Source organism: Lactuca virosa, chromosome 9 (assembly GCF_052849685.1).
Source record: "Lactuca virosa cultivar CGN04683 chromosome 9, Lactuca_virosa_CGN04683_v6, whole genome shotgun sequence".
Taxonomy (NCBI): Eukaryota; Viridiplantae; Streptophyta; class Magnoliopsida; order Asterales; family Asteraceae; genus Lactuca; species Lactuca virosa.
Genome location: NC_136434.1, coordinates 88,248,809 through 88,258,872, shown reverse-complemented (window position 1 = coordinate 88,258,872; position 10,064 = coordinate 88,248,809). Strand labels below are relative to the sequence as shown.

The window sequence follows — 10,064 nt, the reverse complement described above, 5'->3', positions numbered from 1 at the left end:
TTTGTTCCTACTACAACCCGCATTCTCATTCCTCTCCTCCAACTCCTATATTAAATTTAACAAATTATAGTTATTAATGAAAGACACCTTAAAATTTAATTATTAAAATCGTAACCGTAATATATATAATAACCTTGTCGTCTTCAATATCACCAAAAACATTTTCATTTGTATTATTTTTATTCATCCCTTCATCTTCTACAACCTACATTTTCAACTATAAAATATGAACAAAAATTTTCAAATATGTTAATAAATTATAAAAAAAAATGTAGCGTGTAACTAACCGGTTGATCAAAATTTGTTTGAATAGAGTATCCTCCTCAAAACTGATGTTATTCCATAGATCTTCATTATTCACTTCTTCAACAAACACCTCAGTAGGTTGTCGGTTCATAAACATCTGTTGCTCCAGTGCATGTAGCCGTTTCAACACCTCCTCTAAGCTGGGTTTCCCACTACGCCCACCTCTACCGTGAGAGCGACCACTAGACGACATACTAGACGGAGATTCGTGTTGTCTCCTAAAATGGTCCCGTACTGGGGATGGAACTGATTTCCGTTCACCATATACATACTCTTGAAATGACATATAATAACAAGATGTCATCTCATCATCACTAGGTGACATTTTATTTCTTAGTCGTTGTCCCGCCTAAAAAACTGAACATATTAAAAATGCATATAAAAGTATAATAATGAATTTTATTAAAAATAAAAAAAAAAATTATAAACCAGTGTCTTTGAAAAAATCTTGTTCACATCAACCCATTTCAATTTTTTTGTGTCACTCCATCGTTTCATCCGAGGAATGTCTCTATTTTTTCTCAATACAAATCCACAGGCACGAACAGCCGGAAGCATCTCATATATCCATATCTATAATTTTACAATTATAGTAATAAAAGTTAAAATTAAAATAACTAACATAACAATAAAACCATTTAAATATAAATAAATTTTTATACCCTAAATGGAGCCGTAAATCCTGACACGGAGTATTTTAAAGTTTGACGATGCTCAGGCAGTGATAAATATTTATTTATCTTGTTCCACGTATTCTCAAGGTCCTCATAGGTAAAATCCCATAAATAGCTACCCCAAGCAAAACTAACAAAACAAACAAATATTAGTTATAATATAAATTAACATTAATAATATGAAACTTTCAAAGTAAACAAAAAATACATGTTCCAGACATCCAAATTCTCAGCAAAAAAAAACCAATATTGTGGCACCCGATCATTTATTTCTTTTCCCAAAAAACTTTCACACAAAATGTATATCAAACATACTCTAACTGCATCAGCGTCGCCAACTTCTAAGAATGGATGATTTAAAATAAAACTTTTCAGGTCACCGATTTTCACCGAACTATTTGTATGCTTCGGAAATAGACGTCCACGCAATAAACATCTTTTTTTACTAGTAACAATTTTTTCTGACATTTTTTTCCCGATATTTTTAGGATACTCGCCAAAATTCAACCTGGTTATCAAACAAAACTCTTCCGGGCCATATACCATTTTCGTATCATCCACTCTAAAATATAACTGTTTTATTCCATCGGGAGATAAAACAGCGTCCGGCCGTATCTGATGAAGAAACATCTTGTGGAACAGCAATCTGTCCCCTTGTAAACGAGGGACATCCAACAAGCAACCAAATACTGTTTCTCTAAAAATATCACGTCTGACACCATCTAACACATCAAATACTTCCCATATGTTACACCCCGATCCTTTTAAGTTCACAATAGCTTTAACATTTAATTTATTAGAATCATGTTGCACAAAAAACAATAACATATTAAAAAATTAAACAACTATTTCATTTTAAAATATCAGATTATTAAATGCAATAATAATTCAACTTTCAAATTGTAAACATTAACATTTGTCAAAATGTTAAACACTGTAGATAAGAGCACATCAACTATAGTGTTTTTCACTATAGTTTGAAGACTTTGTTTCATGCTTCAGTGCTTCTCCCGTACTCCCTCTTCCCCCACTATCTCTCTTCAAAACTCTCTCACACGCTTCCTAAAGAAATCCATGACTTCTTTGCATTGTGCTTGAAAGCTTTTTCCCGTACTCCCTCTTCCCCACCATCCCTTGGTTGTCACCCCCACCACCACCATTGACGTCGCCGGTCTGGCGAGTCCAGGCATCATGAGTCATCTGAGCGGGAAACGAAGCCCAAGGTCTTCAAATGTTTGTGAACAGGATAAATTATTACCAATCACGATCAAATGAGTAAGTTCTCTCGCTCTCTCTCTCTCTACATGTTCGCTTAGGGTTTTGGATAAAGAGATAGATTTGTTGGTCATTGTCTGATAAAAAGATTGAATCTTATATTACATGAGTGTTCTTTTGTTCTTTTAGATCCACATACCTAGCATGGAACGAAAACCCGATTTTATTTTGTCTTTGAGACCCATACAGGTAAAGATCCCTTACTTTTGTTAAATGAATGTTAGTAGTGGGTTTGCTAATCTATGTTTCTTTCATTTTTGATTTTTGATTTTTTTTCTGTTTTGACCAACACCATCCTGAACACCTCCGCCACTCTGAACGCCATTACCACAACCATGTTGCTATTGGCGAAGGTTGAGAGGAAGTTGAATCAGTCCCATGTATAGTTATAATACCTTTTTTGATCCTCACCCAAAACGCACCTGAACGTTTTTGTGAACAAAGGTAACTAAGAGCTCTTTTTTTGCAGCATTGACCTGACAAACATGAAGCATATTAGGGTTATTTGATGACTGATTCTCAAATTACATGACTAAAACATTGTTATTGGAATAGAAACTTATATATTGGTTTATCCCATTCAAGGGATACTTTACAAGGAATGAAGATGAGGAGGATTTACCAATTCTGGGGATTTCCTTTATTACCCCTGGAATCAAGAATCCAATGAGGGGAAATGGTTACTAATGTTATTCAATCAAATGTAAACGTTGTACCCGTCAGCCTTAGCCACCACAACAACAAACGTCTAGGAAGCAAAGAAGATGCTGTTTTTAAATGATCTTCAACAGCGTGGAGGTGGAGGTTCAAAAGGTTAGTTCTTGAAAAGTAAGTATTTTTTATGCTAAAATGTTAGATTTTAACTGATTCGAAGTTATTTAGAGACATTTCATAGGGTATGATTTTTGGATCATAGTTGCAATATGTGAATCGGTACTTAGTTGTCTAAAGATTGGATTAGATGCTGCTTTAGGATCAATATTTGTTAATCAACGGCGGCTCATGAAAACTGTAAGAAATTTGATTTTCATAAGAGGAAATAAATATGATTAATCAAGATAATAATAAGTCAATATTTGTTCCATTTTTCTTGCAGTTGCTACTCCCAAGCAAATTTGTGATCTTATGTGAGTAGATGGTCAGTCTCACCAATGATGAAGTCAAAAAACATTTGCAGGATAGTTATCTATCTACTTTCGGTAAATTTTCTGCAATTTATATATATTTTACAAAATGCTAAATGGTTTTTTTATTATCAGTTTTAGAAATATCGGTTTTTCATACACGAAGACTTCCATCCTCAAATTCATATGTTGTTTCTTTATTGACCCAAGATTTCAAGATCAGTAATCCTAAATGTTCAAAGATGGTCATCAATTAGGCTCTCCTGAAGGGCCCTGAACTACACGACTGTCGGAACTTCCACTATTGGCGGCACAGTCGGCACCTCCATCGCCACCGGAGGCTCTGCATGGATGATTTTGAAAATGAGAAATCTAGGATAATTGCTGGAAAATTCATCTTCATATATCCGGTAAAGATAATGATTATTTACATATCTTTATAAATAAATAGGTATATCATGCGGTTAATTAATGTTAAAAGAGCTTATAAAAGTTAAAATGACAGAAAAAAATATATATAAAGAAAGAGTGAAATTTTGCAGGCTTAGATTTTTTTTTTTTGCTTGTTGTTTTCTTGATTTTGGTTGATGGCACTTTCTTGGGTTTTTGGTTTCATATGAGATTACATTTGTATTTTGTGATGAAGAAACATGATGATGATTTAACAATCGCATGTTTAAGCATATTATTCCGGTATGAAATCTTGAATCCTTTGGGTCCCACAAAAGGCATTTTTGGTCATTTAACAATGGGAATGTGTGTACGTATAAGAAAGTTACATAGACAGTGGGAAGTTGATGATGAGATTGAATGAAGGAAAAACAAGGTTTGATGGTATGCAGGTGCAATGCAAAGAAGAAATAGAAGAGAAAGATAAGATATTGAGCAGTTGTTGAAGATGGTGTGATATGGATACAAATCTAATAACCACAAAAGAGAGCACACCTAGACCACTACTGAAGAATCAGTAGGGCAAATCAAGAAAGTGGCTAATGGTGGTTACGGAGAGAGGATAGAATAAAAGAGGAAGGAGTATTTCATTTCTGCATCATGATGTTATTTGCTATGTTTGTATTGGCTTCTGAGTATTATGCTCTGTGAGAGAGGGACCATCCATGGACAATCTTTTAATTGAGTTTTACTTTTCATATTATCAATTCAAACATTCCTTCTTTACATCATCTTATAACTTCTTACAAGTTCTTATTCTCCCGTGACATTCTATTTCTTATTTGCATAATAGTCACATTGATGCAACCATGGTTGATGGTCTAAGGAAGGTAACATACTTGCTTCACTCACTAACATGACATATTTCTTATTTGTTTTTGTTATTTACCAAAAAAAATGCAACTTTTTCATATTTTTCAATCAAACAAATATTTTTAGCATTATTGATTTTGGTTCCTACCTAAAGATTTGATTTATGTTTTTCTTGATAAACATATAATTTATACATTTTCTCAATAGATAAATATTTCAATCAACTTATACATAAAAGTAAAATGTTTTATTTATTGTAACGAAATGATATTAATGAGTTTCAGCTTTGAATTTAAGATACATATAACACGATTAATGAGTTTTAACCATTTTTTTTGACTTATGTACCGATGAAAAAAAGAAAAACAATCTAATATAATATTATAATAGAATACCACAATTTGTATTTGGTTTCTTTATTCTTTTACTAAATTTTTAGATTTTACAAGGAAAATGTTACAATGATGCAACATGAGATGGAGTCCCGATCATTACCTTTAGCAAGTACTTCAACATCTCGGAAAAGAAAATAGACAATGATGTCATTTCTTTACTCAGTCAACCATTTCGTGGCTTGGTAGCTGAAATCAAAACCCCTAAACCCGTGAGTAAATTTAGAATTTAAATTTGGACTTGAAATTAAGGGTATGTTTCTTTTTTACCCCCATTAAGTCATGTTTGGGTAATGGTAAGTGTATGAATGAAATCATATTTCCATTATACCCTTATATTCCAAATAACAAATTTTACAATGTTTGTTAATTTTAAACCGAAAGAAGTTAGGGAGGAAAAAAGAAGAAATCAAATAGGTAAAAGGTTAGCGTCTTAATCCGTTAAGCAAAGTTTTATGGCTTAACCCGTTAAGCTATTATGTCCTATTAAGTCAAAAGAAACAAGCATGTATATTTGTCCAAATTAAGTGTTTTACCCATTTGACACATTCGGTAAGGGTAAACTTCATGTGGAGTGCGTTCAAATCATTTATCTTCTACTATCGCTTTACCAAATAAAGAAAGTGATGTAGGTACACGAGAGAACTTATTTGGGAGGAAATTAAGAGATGACAATAACTTTTGTGAGATTGTCACAGTTTGACTACCAATTTGGGAATTATACTATATTTTATTATTAGTAAATATGAAAAATACATTTCTATTGTAGATAAGGCATTATAAGTGCGTCTAAGCTAAACTTCAAAAGAACATTACATCAAAAAATTTAATTATTGCTTAAAATACCGTGCAACGCGCGGGCTTAAAACCTCGTTACAAACATAAACAATAATAACAATGCAAAAACCAACATTTAATCAATAATTTATATATTTATGCTGAAAAACAATAACATACTATAACAATTTTTCAACTTAAACGACAACTATATAAACAATTTTCCATGTTATACTACAAGTATACAAACGATTTTTAACTTTCAAATTAAATAAAATAACATATTCTAACTATACTATAACAATTTTTCAACTTAAACAACAAATATATACAAATTTTCAAATTATACGACAAATATACAAACGACTATTGTAAACATATTGTAAACATTATTTTAACAATTTTTCAAGTTATAAAACCACTTATACGATAAGTATATACAATTTTTTAAGTTATACAATAACTATACAAACGAAAAATAACATATTCTAACCATGCTATATCAATTTATCAACTTAAACAACTAACCAAACATATTGTAAACATTATTGTAACAATTTATTTAACTAAGAACTTAAAAAAATAACATATTCTAACCATTTTACTAAATGTACAACTAGCCAATGCACATTATACGCAGTCTATATTTGTACATTCATACAACCACTAACAAAATAGCATTTAAACTTCAAGTTTATTAATAAATAATATTAAAATTATCAAATACAACAAAATTACCCAATCACAAACAATATAATTTCATTTTTTACACTAACTAATACAATAAATAATAAAATAATAAAGACATATACTAAATAAATGTTAATTAAAACATAAAAAGAGTTAAAATCTAACCATATTTTCGGGATTGTTGAAAAAATCGTCCATTTTCTTCAAGAAATCGTCACAGGGAATCGCCGAGAGAGAGAGAGAGTTTTTCTATATTGAAGAGTGAAAAATGAAGAAAAAAAAACCAATTTTATACTATTTTTCCCAGAAAATCGCAGGTGGAAAACGAAAAATCGCCGATGGACTATTCCATCTGCGAATGTACAAGTGCCTAAAGCACAGCTGTGCTTTAGGCGCTTGTACATTCGCAGATAGAAGGACAAAATCGCAGATGGGTCATTTCCATCGGCGATTTTCGTGGTTAATTTTGCAATTTTTATTTTTTGGCTAAATTTGTAAGGTAATTAGTGTATTTGGCTAATTTTGTAAATTTTTTTAATACATAAAAGATATCATAGTGATAAAAAAATTCCACTACAAATATCACAACTATCCATGATAATTGCAAATGGTGTTGTTGGAAATGTTGAACATAATTGAAAAATAGTGATACAAATTGTTCGACCCTTTTAATTTGGTATAAAAATTAATATTTATAGTTGATAACACTGAATTAGTTATTTATAACAAGATACATTTATCAATATTTTTTAATATATAATTTTATTCTTGATTTTTAATACATTAAACTTATTTATTATTTTACTTTTAGTGCTAATATCTTTAAATTTTCAACCTAAGATATTTAGTTTAATCTAATATACTTAACTTGTTTATTAAAATATAATATTAGAGACAAAACTTAAATCAAAATCTTAATTAAACTTTTAAAATGTTGAAAGACTATTGTTAATAGTTACAGAATTAATATAGTGTTAAATATAAAACTAGATCGCAATCCCAAGGTAACTAAAAAACGATCCAACAACTATTTTTGTAATACTGGAAATTTTCTAAAAAAATAGTTTCTAAATTAATAAACAATAATAGTAACATAAATTTGAAAGTATATTATATTACTTGAAAACATCAATTAATTGATATTTTAAATAATAATAAGGCGACATTCAAAATTGACAAATAAGGTATTTTTAAATTAATTAACAATAATAAATTATAACCTAACACTAAATAAAATATTATATATAATTATATTTACGCGCAATAAACATATATTTCATTGAGACGATTTCATTTCGGTCCAAAAACTATGAATTTTTACTTTTATCTTTTATATTTTATGTTATTTTCATATTTCAATAGCTTACAACTATTTTTTCCTAATATCTATATAAAAATAAAAACTATAACTTTTAAATTTCGGATTCCAACATCTATAAATCGGCTAACAATTACCATCTATGATAACAGAGTTATCAGCTAACAACTTACATTTTATTTTGCCAAACATACATGTGGTTAGTTACCGATGCAGGGATGTCACTTGGAAATGGGTTTCACCATATTTATTACTAAAATGCCCTCTAAAAATCATATTTTTACTAAAAATTCTCTCCTTCACACTCATTTTTTACATTAAATAGTCCTCATTGATAAATTCTTTTAGTAAAAACCCCCCAAAAATACTTTAAATTTTTATAATTATATGTATTTTTTATAAATAATGGACTCCAACTAAATTTTATTCTGAATTCGTCACTGTTTAGATTATTAACTTTGCGAACAAAACTTTTTATTCAATGAGTTTTTTCCAAGACTTTTAATCTCTTAACAAATAACAACTCATTCCAAATATAACTTAAATCAAGCCATGGTGTATGACATGGTTTTCTACGCGTAAAAGGTGACGTGGAGGGGGGTATTTACACGTGAACACCGCCCCCCTCACCAGTGGTTGTGGTGTGGATTGATGCCCATTACGCCTCTCTACGACCAATAAGAATTCACTACTCTCTTTCTCTCTCTTCCTTTTCTCTTTCTTTCTCTCTTTGTTCACTAGGTGTTCACTAGTGAACACCACCCAAGAATAGTAAACATGTTGTGAAGTTGTTAATTGGATGATGTGGCAGCTTAGCTTTTATACACGTAAAAATCTCAAACCATACCTCATGGCCTTAGTAGATGCCACATCGTAGACATGATAACCATCAAACCAATCAAAACTTGGCTAAGTAATTCAAACCAATCAATGCCATGTAGAAATGATACCATCAAACCAACGGCTAAGTTTCAACTGAATTTTTTTTAGAAATAGGATTTAGAATAAAAAAAGTATATTAAACTCAAATATAAATATTAAACCGATTGATGTCACATCACGTTAACCCCAAAGAAATTTCTTGCTATTCTTGAGTTTTACCTCATTAGTTATGCTTACAATTGTATATGACCAGTTCCAAGAGAAGTTCACCTGCCATATCTTTGCTGATAAAGGATTAAATTCGGTATTAAATCCATAGAAAAGTTTGACTTCCATATCTTTGTTCTTAAGTTTTAAGCGCTCATAAATAATCTAATTCTCATGTTAAACCAATCGTCAACTCTCCATCTTTATCCTCCCCCCAGTAAACCTCGGCCAAATATCCTCACCTGACCCATAAATGTCGCCCTCATCACCGGCGATCCTTCACATCACAAACCCAAAAACCATTTCCACCGGTGACTCCCATTCACCTGTCGCTGCCCCTGACTTCCGTCCGTTCATCAACCACATAATAGAAACCGTCCGCTCCGGCCTCTCCCAACACCGCCCTTGGTCGGAACTACTTTCAGACCGTTCCACATTCTCTAAGCCTGAATCACTAACGGATGCAGCAATGCGTATCCAAAAGAACTATTCCTACTTCCATTTCAACTACCTCACCGTAGTCCTCGCCTTCATTGGTGTTTCTATCTTTACAAACCCTTTTTCTCTGATAATACTCTTTGGTCTCTCAGCCGCGTGGCTATTTCTGTACCTCTTCCGTCCATCTGATATGCCGTTGGTGATCTTCGGTCGTACATTTTCCGAGCGTGAAACTCTCGGGTTGTTGATTGTTTTTAGCATTGTTGGGATCTTTTTTACGATCCTTGGATTTGTTTTGATTTCGGCCCTCGTCGGAATGGCAATTGTTTCTGCTCATGGTGCGTTTAGGACTCCGGTGGATATGTTTCTGGAAGAACATGAGGCTGCCATAGGCGGATGTAGTATTGTTTCTGATTGACTGTTGTACTTCCTCTTAGTATTTAAAATATGGTTTTTCTATGAAGATTATCGTTTTAGAACATCCTATGATAAATAACGAGTTTGAAAAAAAATCATACAAAAAGAGTCCGAAAATATATCCATATGTTTTGTTGTTATATATATATATATATATATATATATATATATATATATATATATATATATATATATATATATATATATATATATATATATATATATGGGAACGCTCATGCGAAAATGCAAATATAATGTGAAAATGAAAACAACCAATAAGGATGGAACACATCATTATCCA

The 10,064-nt window shown here is 31.3% G+C and overlaps 1 long non-coding RNA gene and 1 pseudogene across 7 annotated transcripts; both read left to right on the top strand.

Moving 5' to 3' along the window:
- The first annotated feature begins 1,970 nt into the window (after positions 1–1,970).
- On the top strand, positions 1,971–4,561 carry LOC145136273 (uncharacterized). 7 transcript variants are annotated; one of them, XR_013720352.1, is made up of 6 exons: positions 1,971–2,255; positions 2,385–2,444; positions 2,609–2,699; positions 2,841–3,266; positions 3,352–3,454; positions 3,590–4,561. It is a non-coding gene; the product is annotated as an uncharacterized LOC145136273 (long non-coding RNA). The 7 variants fall into 7 exon arrangements; XR_013720351.1 differs by having other exon boundaries at positions 2,385–2,699; positions 2,841–3,068; positions 3,151–3,266; XR_013720350.1 differs by having other exon boundaries at positions 2,385–2,699; positions 2,841–3,068; positions 3,138–3,266.
- Positions 4,562–9,063: 4,502 nt separating this feature from the next.
- Positions 9,064–9,825, top strand: LOC145140636 (PRA1 family protein B4 pseudogene; annotated as a pseudogene).
- The last annotated feature ends 239 nt before the right edge of the window (positions 9,826–10,064 follow it).